The sequence below is a fragment of the Homalodisca vitripennis genome, chromosome 2, assembly GCF_021130785.1.
Source record: "Homalodisca vitripennis isolate AUS2020 chromosome 2, UT_GWSS_2.1, whole genome shotgun sequence".
Lineage (NCBI taxonomy): Eukaryota > Metazoa > Arthropoda > Insecta > Hemiptera > Cicadellidae > Homalodisca > Homalodisca vitripennis.
The window spans coordinates 96,874,642-96,893,286 of NC_060208.1; the positions used below are offsets into that span (position 1 = coordinate 96,874,642).

The 18,645-nt window shown below is 31.9% G+C and overlaps 2 protein-coding genes across 2 annotated transcripts in view; both read left to right on the forward strand.

The window, feature by feature from the left end:
* Positions 1-18,645, forward strand: part of LOC124354378 — a 221,149-nt gene that overhangs the window by 67,493 nt on the left and 135,011 nt on the right. The window lies entirely within an intron of this gene.
* LOC124354377 overlaps positions 15,550-18,645 on the forward strand; it is an 84,014-nt gene continuing 80,918 nt past the window's right edge. The window contains exon 1 of the mRNA XM_046804781.1: positions 15,550-15,700. The gene's annotated coding sequence lies outside the window, so the exon portion shown is untranslated. The remainder of the gene's footprint in view (positions 15,701-18,645) is intronic.

The following is an 18,645-nucleotide window of genomic DNA, read 5'->3' on the forward strand; positions in this document are numbered from 1 at the left end:
TTTGACACAGGTTCAAAGAAAAAAATGTAATTAAACTATATTCCTTAAAATTATTTACTTCAGAACATTGTAATCTTGATGCATTAATTTATTCTGTCTCTATATAAAATATTGCATTTCTTTTACAAAATGGAAACTTCATTTGAACACAATCTTGATTTAGCTTGTAATATCCGCTAATAATTTCGCTGAGTTCTCAATTTCATAAATCCAAATTGTATTAACATATTATATGTTTTCCTGTAAGAAGAAACCCTAATTAATTATCAATAATTTCCCCTACGAAAATCGTAATTTCAATATTAAATTTATACTGAAGCGAAATCCCACGCAGCACGGATTTTGAACACAAGAAAATTAAACGAATCCAAATAATATGCCAAAGACTGAAAGACTTCGCAAAAATCGCAAGCTGGGCCTTAGTAAATACCCCTTCTCAAAAATACATCACCGACGCCTCTGATCCGGATTAGAATCCGACGAATCTATCAAGTGGCTGAAGAAATGAATTGTCAGCTGTCCTACCCTATTATAGTCAGTTGTAGTTATTCGATGTCCAGAGAACCATTTGTTCCTCAGTGCCATTACCTACCTTCGGGGATCCTTTCTTGAGAAAGTACATTTTAAAATTACTTACGCATTAACAATTCTACTTATGTTTAACACACTTTTTTATATATTTTCTCCGATAGTTATTTACTAATTAAATTTAAAAAAAAGTGTAGACAATGATAAATAGACTATCCAAATATACGATGTTTATCAATCGTGGATTAAAGTCCACAAGATTCTATATTTTATTTCGTAATTGTAACAATAAAATTATGTTGCGCCAAAAACAAAGAATTAAAAAAAATTGTTGGAGCAACTGTAGAAGTTTAGGTTTTGTATAACATATGAAGTTTTGCATAAAAATTCAAGAATTAAACTTGTATAAAAATGAGAGAAATATATCTATTCATTTACAAATTTATTGTATAGTAGCGCGAGCGCACATGAGAAACAAAAATTAGCCTGTAACCATCACAATAAGCTATCTTATACAAGTATATGGGAGTAATTATCATTCATTCAACTTTTAGCCAGTACTCTGCTTAATAGTGTAATAATTGTCAAATCTTATAAATAAAAATGAATCGCCAAATGTGTTGGTAAGTGCTAATCTCGAGAACGACTGGACGAATACGGTTAATCCTTTTTGTAAAATGTTCATTGAAATCCGAGGAAGGTTTTTATGAAGAAAAAGTTAAGACAGTGGTTTTTACGTTTCATAATTATTCAAATTAAACTGGCACTAAGCAGCTGTTGAAAGCTATAGTTAGACAAACGTTTTGAAACATCTGTTCACATTTAAATTTGATCAATAATAAGTAAACAGTGCTTGATCGGTAGTGTAATGCAGATAGTAAATAAAACATTAATATATTAATTTCACTCCATATTGCGCCAGTGACGAATTAAAATCATCTAATGCATTAAATATTGTTATAAAAATAACCTTAATGAACAAAGTTATGAATGTTTTCACATAAGTTACTTTAAACTGGTGGACTTCCTTGACATTATGATATTACTACATTTTTACAATGGCTTATGGAAAAACAGAGAAATAAATACTAACATGCCTCAAAGATTCATTTTTACCCTGACTACAGTCCAAAAAACAAGTGTAACGCAAAACTTTAATAACGATTATTTTGGAATGTTGCATAACCTTAATAAGGATTTTCCTCTTATACCGAAAGTACATAAGAAGTAGGTTGGACTTCCTCCTAGGTCGTAATAGGCTTTTCAGTCCTACCTATGTGTGTATTTTCTTCATCAGGACAAGGCAAAGTCAACTATGTCAACACGATTTTGACCAAAATAGATTTTCGAGAACTAGATAATCGAACGTATATAGTATTTTGATCGAGGCAATATGGCAAGCTAAACCGTGACGTAGTAGGTAAGTGAATTTAAACGGTCTTAAGTAGTCACTTTTTAACCGAAGTAGGCATCTCAGTCCTACGTAAGTATGTATATATATTTTTTCTTCGTCAGAATAACAAGGCAAATTCTACTATGGTATTGGAAATATCTTAGACCTGAAATATATTACAAGGATTGGAAATACTGTACCTATACACTTTTTGACCGAAGTAAGTTTCCGAGACCGGTGTGATCCGAGATTTGAGTTTTCTTGATCGGGTTGACAAGGTAGATTCAGCTGTGACGTTATGTTTATAATTAATTAGAACCAGAAATGCTCCTATACGTGACAAACATGATATAATAATTAAGTTAAACTCTGATACTATTTACCATGAACTTAAATAATATCTACCTGATGTATACCTACTTACTTTTTAAACTTTGTATAGGACTCCCATCATATTACACCATAATTGATTTTACTAAGTAATGTGAGGACTTCGGTTCTAAAGATTGCGTGCGAAGCAGCGGGTAACAGCTAGTCGTTAATAATTTAAACCTGATACTCTCGTTGGGCATTATAAAACTAGATTTCTTTCTGAAATGTAACACAAGAATCAATTGGGATTGAGAAATTTCGGAATCACATATTTTCTCACTCAATTTAGGCCGAGACTTAAACCCATCCATCTTCCACGATAGAAATAATTACATCGTGACAGAGCTGCTTGTTGCGGGGAGGGTAGGAGAGTTAGTGGGATGGGTGTGGAGATACCGACAACGCCCGCCAGAGTTCAGGTCGGTACAGTTGGGAGTTGGTTCAGCCTATATCCGCCAGGTATCTCTCGTTTGTTGGGCCGTGACTGTTCATATTTTTGAAATTATTTATTATATTAATAAATTAAAAGTGCATCTTGAGTTTTATTTACTTTATTTATTAGTATACATGTTGCATTATTGTTTCTATTATTTATTAAGTGTTTCGAATTTATGTCATTTAAACAAGAACCAGTTTGGCCCGTGTGGTTAATACTAAATAGCACTATTTATAACAACAATGTAATACTAAACTAATACAATACAATTATAATTCAGTTGCCATTATTATGAAAAATAATTTTTACATTTTTCCCCCATCACAATGAACATAAAATAAAACGGTTAAAAATAGAACACAACTTTTTGGGTTATCAGTCGCTGGGGTTTTGACATTTTTCATACTATACTTTTGGCCACCAAAGTCACATCTCTGATAAAAATGTAACCTTCTAAAGAACAATTTTTTATCTGTTGACCTCTCAAAGTCTTGATATAAATATTTAAGTGTTTTGTAGTTCCAATCCTCTAGAAGTGTTTGGATTGTACTTGTTTAAATAATCTTTTACTTGATTAATTGAAAAGTTTATGATATCCATCCATATGGTGAAAATTTTATGTTTAAAGAGACATTTGACATGCCCTTTCAACCAAAATATAAATCTAACTGCTAACTACTAGTATTTAATAGCTTTACTTGATTAGAATTACTGGATAATAATGTATAGATTTAAAAGCCCTCCTTCAGAAAATTAAAAAAATGATAGTGTCTAATATTATTATTTTATACTACTTATGAACTGCTAAAAGGAGGGGAAATATCAGGCCAGAGTGTATAAAAATTACAGTAAAACCACTAATTACCAGGACGTTTATACAGAAATGATTTAAATGTTCTGCAACAAATTTAATTGATATGAAGTATATTTAACTAAAACAAAATTTAATCATATCATTGACAAAGTAGTTAAGTCAATCACAAGTTAATCAAGACCAAAGCTAAATCTTGATGTCTAGTCTTGGATAAGAAAATACACATATTCTAGTTTGAATGTTGACCACTATTTATTAGATCTACAATAACTGTAGTTATATATATATATATATAATATATATATATATATATATAATATATATATATATATATATATATATATATATATATATATATATATATATATATATATATACCATCTTAAATTTTATTTTTCAACAGTTGGTCCACAAAGTTTGGCATTGGTCATATTATGGAGCTCTTAGTTATTGTCTTGTTTGTGTAATGTTGAAAACAACTATTTCAAACGTTTAATTTTTAATAAGATTAACGATTAAATAGAGCAGGTTTTGTTAATTTATCGTAATCGGCAACTGCTTGTTTTAACGTTCAAATCGCCATACTGCCCAAGGCGGTGTTCCTAGTAGTGATATAACAGCGAATAACAACAAACTAACACAGTTCAGAGATGTTCAGAAATAACTCATTACTATGACTAATGATCACGTCAGGACTACTGTATCAGGTACTTCGTGCAGGGTAGTCGTCTCCAGAGTGTGCAAGTTACCGTAAATTGAAAGTACAGTACAGGACAGTACTGTTACAGGTACTTTTACGATACAGACACGATACACGTTTACCACCGTTCCTGGTACAAGGTACTTGGACTCGTTTAGCAGTAACAGTAACTGGAACATGTTCCTGTACCATTTTAGGAGTTCTCTGTCACGTATGATTCTAAATCAGTATGAATATATTTTGTAATTGTATACCGAAATGTACAGGAACAGGTAGGAGTAAGAACTAACCTCACTTGCGTAGTTGCTCCATGACAGTAAACTTAAGATATTTAACGTTTGGAACCAAATTTAAATACTATACGTGCAGTGCTGTGTAGTTGGTTAATTATAATCATTAGTAAGTTTGAATTTATATATATATTTGACTGTGATTTATTTCAAAGTTCGAAAATAAATGTGTTTCTAGACGAAATAGACTAATAAAAGATCGATTATTTTTAAATAAAATGAAAAGTGCAGAATTAAACATACTTCTCATGTACAATCGTAAGGATACGTAGACGTTCTGTTTACGCAAACACGGTGCTATAGACAGATTAGAAATGTATGTAACTAGTATTTGGTATTCTATTATTATAACTGCGACTGTCCGAATATAAAATCGATCTGTAAATATTTAAAGAATGGCCAAGTCAATAATCGATAACAAATGAAGTACATTGCGTTACAAAGTATTCATAGAGGTCCGTATTTATTTGCTTAAGTATTTATCTATTCAAATATTTCTCATATTGCCACAGATTATCATTATCACAATTATATGCTCTTATCACATCTGTTATTTTTAATAAATCGGAATGATTAAATATCGGGTATTTTCCTATAAATTGTCTTAAATGTTGAAACCTAAATGTTGAAAATTTACTAGTAGAGTGAAATACGGACGTATTAAGAAAGATTGGCCTGGAAGGACGGTCTCTTCTTTTGAATAGTCGGTAATAAGTAATAAAATAATATGGAAAATATACTTTTACCAACAAATATGATATAAGAACAAATTGTAATGTTCAGTTAAAAAAACACACAAATTAGAAGAAATAAATGTAGGATTACGAAATAGATAATGAAAGCTAACAATCCAATTAGGGCAAACACTTTTAGTCTGATTTGAAATTATATTCGAATAATACTTCTTCCGATTTAGCTAAAATGTTTGATTGCATGTTTGCAACTTTCATTTTTTAAATTTCGGTTTCAATTAGATAACTGATTTATTGCAAATTTACAACAGTGTACTAAACAACATTCTTGAAATACTAATTTTAATATTATAATGAGTTTGAATACAGGAAGATATGATCAATTGCAGAAAAACGTCTACCTGTTTGATATAATTATTTTCTAGCTTTTGTTAAAAACCCATTCAAAGACGCCTTCAAATATTTTACATGCAAGCTCTGCAAGACACATCAGTAGTCGTATTGCATACAAACGTCGGCTCATCCACTTTGGTTATTTTAATACCGTACGTGTTAAGACTTAAAATACAACACATTTGTGACATTCTTAGCAAGATGAAATTTATTTTGTGTAATGTTTAAGAATCCTATACATTAAAGGATCTTTGTTTAGGCTTTTGTTTATTGGAAAAAATATTTACGAACAGAGATGATGTAAATAAATAGAACATTAATTTAATAATAACTATCTCATGTAAAAGCCTGTAGTTTGTTTTTCATGGTGTCGAATAATACGACAAATCAAACCCAATTAATTTTAAGCTATTCTGTTGATTGGTTGAGCTTTAGTTATTTGAAGTTATTTAGTTACCTAAGTGTGGATTATTTCGTACAAAATCTAATTATTAACTGATGGGGCATTGTATCTTCTGACTTAAGTTGTTATATTTGTAGTTTAATATACGAATTAATAAGTGGAGGTTTGTTTAGGACGATAATCACTAAATGTGATGCTAAACTCTAATCTAAAGAATGGCTGGACCAATTTGGCCAATTCTTATTTTTAATATTCATTGAATTCCGAGGAAGGTTTATAAGGGGATAAAGTTAGAAAAAGTTTCCCAGAATATTTAAGAAATATGATTAACAATTAAAACTACACATAATCCAAAGTGAACTGACACCTAACAGCTGTTGACAATAATTTCAGATCAAGTTCATAAAAAAGGCAGAAACATTTGTTTACATTTAAATTTTACAAATACAAGCTTAATCAGTACTGTAACATAGCAAAGACGGAGTTAATATATAATTTTTACTTTAGATTGCATCATTGGTGACGAATGAACCAGCTACTGCATTGGAAATTTTATTTAAACGCTGTTATAAAACCCACCTTAAAGATCAAAGCCGTGAATGTTTGGAAGGTACTCGAATTTGGTTGGCTCCCTTGACATTTTATATGTTATTTTTACTGTAACGGACTATCAAAGACTCTTCACCTTAAACCGGAAGCAGAACACAAGCAACGGAAGTGGGTGATTTTTGATCAGAGTGGTCTTTTTATTCTAAGTTGGATCCAAAATCCCAAATGTGTATTCATTTCTTTGTCACTGCAACAACAACTCAAAACTCAATTGTAGATCAGTAAATAAATTAGACTGGAAGTTAATTTAAAATGCGGGAACAGACACTTTTTTGACCGCAGTAATTTTACCTCAGTAACTTTTAAATCGTACGCACATTATATATTTTTCCTTCATTGTGACAAAAGGGAACTATAATTATGGCACTTGAAATATATTACACAGAAATTTAATCTAAACAGACCCAGTTGCCGAATTTCGATCAAATTAGGGTTTCAAGACTTATATTTTTACATACAACATAACATAAAATAAAACAAGTCAAATTTTAATTCTCTTAACTTTGGATAACCATCATATCACATCATGAATGCTTTTTCTAAGAAGGCTTCGAATCGTGAATACGAGAAAGACTGGAACATTGAACTTAGATTAAACTGCTGTTGGCACTTTTAAACTTGCTTTTGATGTTTCAGCCGAAGTTCGTCAAATAAGACATTTGTTAACATTTTAATTTTGTAAAATATTAAGTACATAAGTAGTATAATGAAGATAACAGACACAAAAATACCCGATAAATTTTAATCCAGATTGCGCTAATGAAGAATCAAAATCATCTAATGCATTGGAAATACTTTGTTTAACTTGTTTGAAGTATTATTAAGAACTGTAGGTCCGAAAAACAGCAAAGGGCGTATGCATATTTATTCATTAGGACACTAAAGTAAACAACATTATGATACTGTAAATATCTAAGGTCGGAAGAAAATTGAAAGAGCCGGAAGTAGACCGTTTTTGAACGAAGTAGGTTTTTGAGACCTACATCCTATCTAATACTATAAATGCGAAAGTGAATTATTTTGTTTGTTAAGCTTTCTCGCTAAATTATTCAACTGATTGTTCTGAAAGTTGACATGGACACCTTAAGATCCCTGGGTAACAGATATGCCCATTATTATTTCAAATAATCTTATTTTGACATAATTTCTTGATCGTGGCTACAAAAGCAAATTGGTGTCAGAAATATAATTCACTCGAACCAGAAGTGCTCATACACATGCAAAGCCTACGAAATTATATGAAAATCCCGCAAGAAACTGCTAGTATGTTCAATAATTGTATGTATAGTTTAAAGGTAAATTCTAAATTTATTTGATATGGTTTCCATTACACCTAACATTGAACATAATATCTGTATCAAATGTATAGATACACGCCCCTATTTTTAAACCATCACGCTGGTTTCCAATCTCTCTTTGCCATACCGACCCTCCGTGCTTTAAAATATTTCTTCGATGATTTTGAGTATTTATTTTATTTATATATTTGGAATTGTTCCATTATGGTACGATATTCAAATTCTTCTTGTCCTATTCATCAATGCCTACTTTTCTAACAGAAGTGTATACTTGATTTTCGAGTTTTGTTTGATTTTCCTTTTTGTAGGTGAATTTATTCGGAATACCGTTCATATATATATATACCTTCAAGAGGAAGTTTTTTACTAAGCCAGTAATAACGTTTCTTTATTTATATTAAAGAGATTATTAATCAGAGATGATTTATTTCCTTATTTATCAATAAGATTATTTTGTTGTTTTTCTTCATAGTCCATCAAGAATGTAGACTAGTGATGAACAATATTCTATTAATGAAAAATGGCATTAGCATACGAGTATGTGAATTGTCTTGCTACCTCTCACACCAAAACGAGTTGACTAGTTCTTGGTTTCCGATTATTCCCTTTGAGAGGTTCTAAGGTTCAAGGCCCACTGCAGCGAGATGGGATCTATTGTGAAAATGGAAACTCCCCACAATGTAGTTAACTAAGGTGTAAACGTTGACTAATTTTTGGTTTCCGATTATTCTCTTCGAGAGGTTCCAAGCTTCAAGGTCCACTGCAGCGAGATGGGATCTATTGTGAAAATGGAAACTCCCCACAATGTAGTTAACTAAGGTGTAAACGTTGACTAATTTTTGGTTTCCGATTATTCCCTTTGAAAGGTTCCAAGGTTCAAGGCCCACTGCAGCGAGATGGGATCTATTGTGAAAATGGAAACTCCCCACAATGTAGTTAACTAAGGTGTAAACGTTGACTAATTTTTGGTTTCCGATTATTCTCTTCGAGAGGTTCCAAGCTTCAAGGTCCACTGCAGCGAGATGGGATCTATTGTGAAAATGGAAACTCCCCACAATGTAGTTAACTAAGGTGTAAACGTTGACTAGTTCTTGGTTACCCTTTGAAAGGTTCCAAGGTTCAAGGCTCACTGCAGCGAGATGGGATCTATTGTGAAAATGGAAACTCCCCACAATGTAGTTAACTAAGGTGTAAACGTTGACTAGTTCTTGGTTACCCTTTGAAAGGTTCCAAGGTTCAAGGCTCACTGCAGCGAGATGGGATCCATTGTGAAAATGGAAACACCACACAATGTAGTTAACTAACTCATACAAAACTGCACTGCATACAGTCGTTGCATGTTTAGTGTAGCTATCTGAAATCACGCTAAAGGTAACTAATCTAATTTGAGCTTTATAAGCATTCGTCACTTCTATCTAATTAATTTATTTATTTAGGGGGTTTTCGTTTTATATTAGATTTAAAATTTCAAATCTAACTATTTTTAACTAGCTAAATGTTCGTATAGTATAGTTCGTATAGTTATTTTATACCAAAATATATGAAGTATTTCATATTAGGCATTTGGTAATTGTCATTACTCTAATATTAGAGTACTATGCAGGTCAATCAGGTTTTAGTAGTAAAAACAAATGACAGCATCGCATCCTTCAAAAGCATGTCTCCATTGTAAACAATAATCTTGTCCCTTAAGTTTTAATTACCCTTTCCGTCCAGCAGATGTATGATCTGTCATCATGAAACGAAACTCATTAAGAAACGTTTCATATGAATTAAGGTTGCTCATTTCTTATGTGTTTCAGATAAAGTTAAACGCCAGAACTTCCATACCGACACAGTCAAGCTGCTACCTAACGGCGTAGGTGTAAAGTACCTAGTAATTGGTTTCAAACTGAACCTTCCAAGAATGCCATGCTAATTTTGAGGATAAATACATACCCGTATGTGTATGACCTTAGTGCTTTTATTTTTATGTATAATTTATACTACCTATATGTTTCGTTAAATTTTGAATTACCGTAAAAAATAGTTATTAACGTGTGTTTTAATGGTAATTAAAAATACCAATAATCTAAAAGGGATTCTTAAATTAGGTATTTTATGTTGAACTGGTTCAGTTATATATCTTCACAGTATATTTTCATAAGTAATTTAAAAGCGTTTTTCAAAATTAATTGTATTTTTAATTGTATTTGTACTGATTAGGGAACTCAATCAAATACCTTGAAAACATTTTTGGATTTATGTAAGCTACGTAATAAAGTTACAACTAGTCAAATAAATGTATAATTTCTTAAATTGTATATTTATTGAACAATGTTATTGTTTTATTATATTATTTTCTTTTGCTGTTAATTTGAGGTAGAATGTTGAATGAAGGAATACAAATTGAATCTTAAATAATATTTAAAATATAAAATAATACTTATACGGTATTGAAAGTAACCATAATGTCAACCAATAAATTTCAGAATAAATTGAATTTTTGATGTTGCAATTTTTTGGAATTTGGAATTTTTAGTTTCATTTGTCACCATCCAAGATCTACCACTAAATTTGGCGGGTCTAGTACTGGAGTGAGAAATCAAGTAAATTAAAGGAAATAAACATTGCTGTAATTTTACTATGGCGTAGTGTCATACGAATATATGACAGCAGCGTTTGTAGGTTATCTTGATCAGAATTATATTCGGGAGGGTAACGTATCAGTGCATAAACGTTAGTGAGATGCAAATCAATATTTTCTGAGCTCTGGAATTGCGTATCTTATAATTAATACCTTCTGAACAACTGTACCGGTACACCATAATTGAATTTTTTTTCTTAACGAACTCAATTAATACCGCACACGCTCGGACTAGCCGGTGCCTCGCGGGTCGCCTGGATAAATCGATCCATATGGACTGATACGTTTAGTTTCATGTATAGTTTATTGAATACATAATACAATGCTGAAAACAATAAATTTGGATACAAACTTTGTGTTGCCACATATAGCTCGCCTGCCAAATTTTATTATTTTCTAAAAATGATTAATAATTTTTGTTAATATGTGGGATAGTTTTCTAATGGCACATTTTGTTATTTTGGTAAAAAGATTTTTACTAAATATTTTAAATAAATCTTTACTTTTAAAATTTTGCTTGTAACTTTCATCTATTTTAATTTTGAATAGAGTTGAGAATAGATACTTGTTCCAATTTTTTAATAACTATACTATGTTTAATGTATATGCATGTTGGCTGCATATACATATACTGATCAATAAAATAATATATGATAGTGCTTACTATACCAAAATGATTACTATTCTACTGATTTTTTAACGATGAAGTGAAAACATAAGTGTGCAAAAAATACCTGTCACTACAGGTTTTGAAACTGCCACTCCTTTGGTTATGTAAATATAAATATGTCCATCCCCACTCGCCGAAACATTGTCCATCACAGTGGAAATTATGTGCTTTAAGAGGAATACATTTTGTGTCCCAGAGCATCAGGGGTTGTACAGTAAAGTAGTATGTCCTTTAATCCCACATCTTGGGATTCAATTGATATAACAGGGTTCAGTATTAAGGGTATTAGCGACCATGTTATTATTCCTATCATTTTTATGATCTTCTTTATTTTTGTCTAAAGGTATGTAAAAATGTTGTTTTAAAATACTGGCAACCTATCATAGTATAAATGTAATTATAAATTAAATTTTTGAAATAAAATACTCGTAATTGTAGTACAGGGATGCAGAGGGCCGATTTATATTGTACAAGCATCCAACCTAATAATTTGTGAAGTTTGGGGAATCACATTATAAAAGAAATACATCGTCAGCCACGCAGATTTTGGTTTGATCAAAACGGGTACGGTACAGAACAGATACAAATATACAACATTCATTCTCAGATTGTAGTTCGTTTTGGATTGACACGCTGAACACGAAACGTTATCGTTGCAAATAAAAGTTAAATCAGAAGCAGCCAAACTTATGAAGAGCGATTTTCAGTATCTTCATTAATTTTTTAATGGTGAATTCAATGTTCGTGTCTGATAGTTTTAAGCGTGTCAAACTAAATACAACATTTCTATATGCATAAAATGATTTTATATTTTTAAGCCCTTCAATAATTTTTTAATCCGACCCTCATAAACACTAGCTTGACTAACGATCGATGTAATTCTCAGGAGAAATTCTTCTATCGATTAAAAAATTACTAGACTGTGTAATCATACAAGTAATTTAAGTCTCTGTTACTAGGCTTTTAATTCTTGTTCGTGTGATTTTAACATTATTCATTATCGTTATATGTCACTGTAATAAGTGAATGGCACGAGAAAATAAGAATTAGAAATCCATTAAACCTGGAATCAAATTTATTATATTTTATTACTTACGTCAGGGATAATTTAAAACTCGTACTCCACTCAGGGTGCTTTGTATATAAGTAGGTAAAATTATTTAAGATGAGTTTTGTTTCGTTGAAATGGGCAAAAAATATATGAGTAATCCCTCTTCACACGCTCTTCTTCTTTTTATATTTTTAATACAAAACTCGTAAATAAAAGATCTGCTTAGATTTCGCAGAACTAGACCACCTTATATTTACAGGCAATATTATTTTGCTGCTTCATTAAAAAAAATATGACACAACAGAAACCTTAAAATACAAAAAGCTATCCAAATGTTAAAAGGCGAGTGCCTTTTTTTGTATTAATAACGGAGAATAACTGGAATTGTTATATTTTATATTAAATATACATTTACTAAAATATTTTTATACGGTACTAATGATACTGGTTTGTATTCTCACTTTTCTGTCCATTGATTTATAACAAATTAAATAATAAACGTTTATATTTTAAACTATCGTTAATGTTTGTTTGTAATTTATTTATACTTACAACACATTACTAACATCAAAGTCTTCCGGTTGACATCACGTATAAACATCATTGATGGCTCTCGACAACAAGGCCGAAATATTTCAAGAAGAATTGTGTAAGCAATGATTTGGCGCGATAAGAACCGGGAGACTTGGATGTTAGTTAAGACACCGGCCGTGTGTACCTGAGAATCAAGATCAGAATTCTTTAACAAAATTTACCTTTACAGTTTTTAAATGGGCATCGTTTTAAAGAAATGTAGTTTTGTTTGTTTATTTAAATTAAACTTTATCTTAACAAATTAAGTATTTATGTAAAATTGAAACGCCGAAATTTAAATGGCTGTTTATATAACTAAACAATACGTTCTAATACATCGGCCACTACATAACAATTCTGATATTATACGTTTTGTTACCTCTTAGTTTACTCTAAATATGGAGTTTGTTACATTAATTTGTAGTTTACTGTATATTAATTTATGGTGTATCCATAATCGTTGTGTAATCAGCCAAATATGTATGGAACAATGGGAAAACAACTATATCTTGCCGCTATAAAACATGAGTAGATAGGAAACACTTTGGTGTTTTTCTATGTAACGCCTTTGGCACATATCTCACATAATAGCTGATGGCGTGCTCTCTGGTTTGGGTGGCATTTTATGATAATAACGTCCAAAACGTATCCATCTCTATAAAAGTAAATCATTGCAGTTTTTTAGTTTATTGGTGCAGTATCTGCTAAGTTTCCTGACTTCTTTTTTTTACAACAATTACACACCTCAGTTAAAAGTACTGTACTCCCAATCAAACAGGTGCTGTACATGTAACATTGCCTGAGGACGTAAGCACATTTAGCGTAAATTTTGAAAAATCCCCTGACTTATGGCTTAAATTTTATGTTTGAAATCAGTGGCATTTGAATTGCATGATTCTTCTTGTGCTAATAGTAAAGTTTTAAGACTACGTAGTAGTACGTTATGTGGGAGTGTAATCAGCCAATGTTGAGTAAATATACAGAATCGAAGCGCTTAGCTTTCAAAACATTGTAGTGCCATTCTGATAGTCACAGTCGTATTGCAATCCCAGGTAGACAAGCGGAGGATCCCTACACGGTTCTGTCACATGCTTGCCAGTTCAGTTTCACCCGCTGGTTCAACTATACTCATAACATCTGGTCTAACTCACTCCTTCATAGATACATCCTCCTGATAAAAATATCAAGATTGTATAATCAGTTCTCTGCTAATAGTTCTGCTCAATCTGTCAGTGGAGTCAACCTCTTGTTCAACATCACCTTCTGCTCATCATAACCCATAAGTTAATTTAATCCACTACCGTTCTGCCTAATCTCTTAATCGACTCAACCTCTTGTTCAACATGAGCTTCTGCTCAACGTAACCCATAAGTTGAACCGACCTCTTACATTTCTGCCCAATCTCTTAATCGACTAATTTTCTTCCTCAACATGAACTTCTGCTCAACATAACCCATAAGTTAATTTAATCCACCTACCGTTCTGCCCAATCTCTTAATCGACTCAGCCACTTGGTCAACAGGACCTTCTGCTAACCGTAACCCATAAATTGATTTGATCTCCCACATTTCTGCCCAATATCTTAATCGACTCAAGCACTTGGTTTACACGACCTCCTGCTCAACGTAACCCATTGGTTGATTTAAACCAATGGTTATCATGTTTTTTAGATCACCATAAAACTATTTTTAATGTGCTTGAAATTTGGCTTACTCTACTGACGTCTAAAGGCAAAGCCACTAGCAAGCCAAAAGCTAATCTATATTGGCTTAGATTGTCCTCTCCAGCTGTTTAACAATGCGTCGTTGGATTGCAAGATCAATATTGGTTTATTAATCTTTTGCAACTAATGAAGGCTGTAGACAATATAAACAGAAGGACGCGAATTTGATATACTATGAATTAAATTATAACAATGTTTGACAACTAATCAATCTTGATTCGAAACTTGCATTTTTGTATTCTGAAAAATTTAAATTTAGTAGGGAAGGGTCTGTTTATGTTTATGTGTGTGTGCGAACATAAACTTTGGAAAGAGTGTAACGCTGCAAAATAGGCCTTTCAGGTGAAGATTCTCTTTTCTTATGAAATATTTAAATGCTGGTGGGTCCATTAAGGGTCAGATCTGTAAAATAAAAGAGATAACGAGCCATACAATATTTGTGTCCTTATCTTCGTGAAAGATCTTGTATTGATCATACAATTGTTTAAAATTCCATTTATACGCCTAATGGGCTCGAGCATTCACTAAGCGAATATACTATTAAACTGTTTATCTATAAGGTAAAATAATTAGTTACAATATATAGGAGTTACTTTCAATAAAAAAAACATAAATAAATGTAAATTATGAAACAATCATGATCTGGATTGAAGATAAAATGACTGAGATTCACATTGTGTCTTTGTTACAGAAAATTATTACTATTTGTTAAAAATGGTAAAACACAAAGCCGTCCATATTGCATCAACCATAATTACGGTAAATTAATTTTAACTTGACTTACAACATTGAATCATATAATAGAGTATTAAAAATTCATAATACTAATCGAATACTAAAAACCAAATTCAAAATGACACAGTATACACCGTTATAGGCTGGAAATCAAAAAGTGGATTTCAGGGTAGCCGGTGAGGGCAGATCAATAGCTGCGCCGACTCCCTGTGTACCAAGAGCCGACTCCCTGTGCTCCGCCACTGCAGCTCCAGTGTTGACAAACATGTAAGACCAGATAGACCGCGTCGAGTGTTAGTTGTTCACTTAAGTGTGCCCTCTCATTATCTCTAAGTGGCGACTTGTTTAAGTGATATTCCGCCCTTATGGTTGACCTCCCCTGTGGATTTTGGTGGTAAACAGATTGATTTCATGTGTTCTTTATTGTATAGCGTTAAGTAGGTGCGACTGTAAACATGCAGAAGTATTGGAGATTAGTTTATGTAAATATAATTATCAATAAGATTAAAGTGGTAACCACGTACGATAGTAAAAGATAAGATTGATAGTTAATAGTGTTAATTTAGTGTAGTTTACTTTAATATTACTCTTGTTACCCAGATTAGGTTTCAGCCCATCCTAAAAATATACTGTATTAATGTACTAACAATAAACTTTCCAATATTTATCTAGATTTTCTCCAAAAAATTCGTAGTACATCATAAGCCACATGTTATTAACAGCATAATTAATATGTAACACAACTATAAGGTGAGAAGGATTAATACACTGATGGTTTATTCATCGGTATAAAAGATCAAGTATATTTTAGAATAGCTTGCCCAGATTAGGGTTTAGCCCATCCTAAAAAAGAGATTGTGTTAATTATGCTAACATTCTAATAATAAACTTTCCAATATTTATCTAGATTTCCTGCAACAAATTACTACATCATAACTCACATGTTATTAGCCGCATAATTAATATTTAACAGAACTATAAGGTGTGAAGGATTAAATACACTGATGGTTCTTCATCGGTATAAAAGATCAAGTACATTTTAGAATACGTCTAAAGTACAGACCACTCCTTCTTTGTCTGCGGGTAACCGTGACTACAGTATATTATCCCTATTAACTGCAATTCTTGGTTTACTTCTACTTTTAATTTTCAAATTCAACATACTTTAAACAGTCAAGGCTCTACGTAGAAAAAATCATATTTTAAATAGGTTAATAATATCTGGTAACAAGTACAAACAATGAGGTCTTTGATTATAAATCACATGCCTAACAGCTTTAATATAATTACAGTAATTACCTAGATATATTAATTTTTTCCACATTTAAACATGATGTTATCTTCATAAATAAGTATCAGTATGATACATTTAGTTTGCCACATGTTTTAACACCCTTAGCGAAAATACGGGGAGATCAATATACCCTGTTACATTAATGAATTTCTAACACTACAATAATACTCATGATTATAATATGTTAGTGAGGATGAATTATTGAAGAGGGCGTGGCAATGCAGCACACTTCATAGAGCAATTAAATCATAAAGGTTTCTCTGTACGTGTGATGTAGATTTTAAAGTGGTACGAATTAATAACGTAGCATACTAACGAGTTTTACGAATAGTAATCACTTACATGTTGGAATCGAAGGAAGTTGTTTTGTACGGTTATATTATTTTATGTTTTGTACAGTTATAATATATGATGAAGTTTATGACTGTACCACGGTCTTTCACCTGACCTAGCGAGGCATATGCATGGGCATGAGAACAACCATGCATTTGTTGTAGCTAGGGAGAAACTACTATGCACTTTTGAAAGGACCAAAACTCCTAGGCCGGGAGACGCATGCGTAACCGCCAAACAAGGAGCATGTGATTAATAGTATTGTATAATACATTCATCTTTGAATTGAGGCATGATCTTATTTTTTATTTTAACCACTGTTTTAGACTTTATTTTATAACGTTAATGAAAAGAACTAAAGCTATTCCCAACAGTTCAGGACTGAAGAAACTCCATATTTTGTAACCACTATGGGTATGCCCATTCAGTTACCCTCTTTTTCTCCACATTTGGATTCTTTTTGGCTTTTATCATGTAATATGATATCTTTAGAGAACCGTTCAACTCATTTTCAAGGCTGTAACGTTTGTTTTTCCCCAAGAATCAACACATGACTTATGCATATGTAATGCATTATACCTCATTCACGGGTCCTCTTCTTGAGCTACAAACACACACACAACTTAATAACGTCCTTAAAAATGTTAAGGCATACATTTTTATTGTATTTGTAACGTTTGTTACAACCATCCTATTCATATACACCGCATAGATAAACAGACAGAACATAACCACAATTTCTTCATCGACCCTGACTTGGAAATGAACCCATAGTGAACAGAAAGTGGTTTACTGATTGTTACGTGAACTATACTAGGAACTGTGAACTGTATAGCAGAGCTAGTAATCTTACTTATGCGAACTTAACTTTAACAGCAAACTTAACTTTAGTAATGGAACCATCTTTGTAAAACAACAACAGTCCTAACTTAATCTTTCACGGTGTTTCTTGTAACTACTTTCTGGTAATTAAATTGCGGTATAATTATATTTTTAATGTTACATTTTTTACCAAAAGCTGTGACTTTTATATTACAGTTTACTACTGACAGCAATATTTATTATGAGCAAATGAGCCTGGTTTATTACAGATATCGTACGAACCACTATCTCTATGAACTTTACTATATTCTCAATATTGAATGTATTACTTCACAAAACGAGACACATTTGTTTTGGTACTACTTGTGCAAGAAGAGCAGAATATCATGAATGGGTACATTTACAGTTACATTTGTAACAGTATATGGTGAAAGAGACCGTAATACCACTTATACCATATTTTGTAACCCTAGTACCTGCAGGTGAGAAGTTGAACATGGTTTGGGCTCTACTAGAACTGTTCTTAATTTTCGTCTTCGTCGTGTTGACTGGGAGTCAGATCTGAAATGCACCCAAAAGACTAACAAACCCAGAATTGAGCAAAAGGAGAAAATAGGACATAACATTTATAGGGATAGGGCGAAAGAGAAGTAGTGTGATTAACATCAATGTTGTAGTACCAAGTAGTATAATATGCAGAGACAAAATTAGATAGGCTGTAATGTAGAAGGATGCATAAAAAATCTTTACAGTTTTCCGAAGTAGTGATATCCTAAAGGTATAGTTAGGTCGGGTCTATTGTATAAAAAGATATAACACAACCCTGCGATGTAAGGAAGGAGTGAAATTTGTAGAAATTATGTTAAAAAACCTCTAGTGTAGAAGAGACT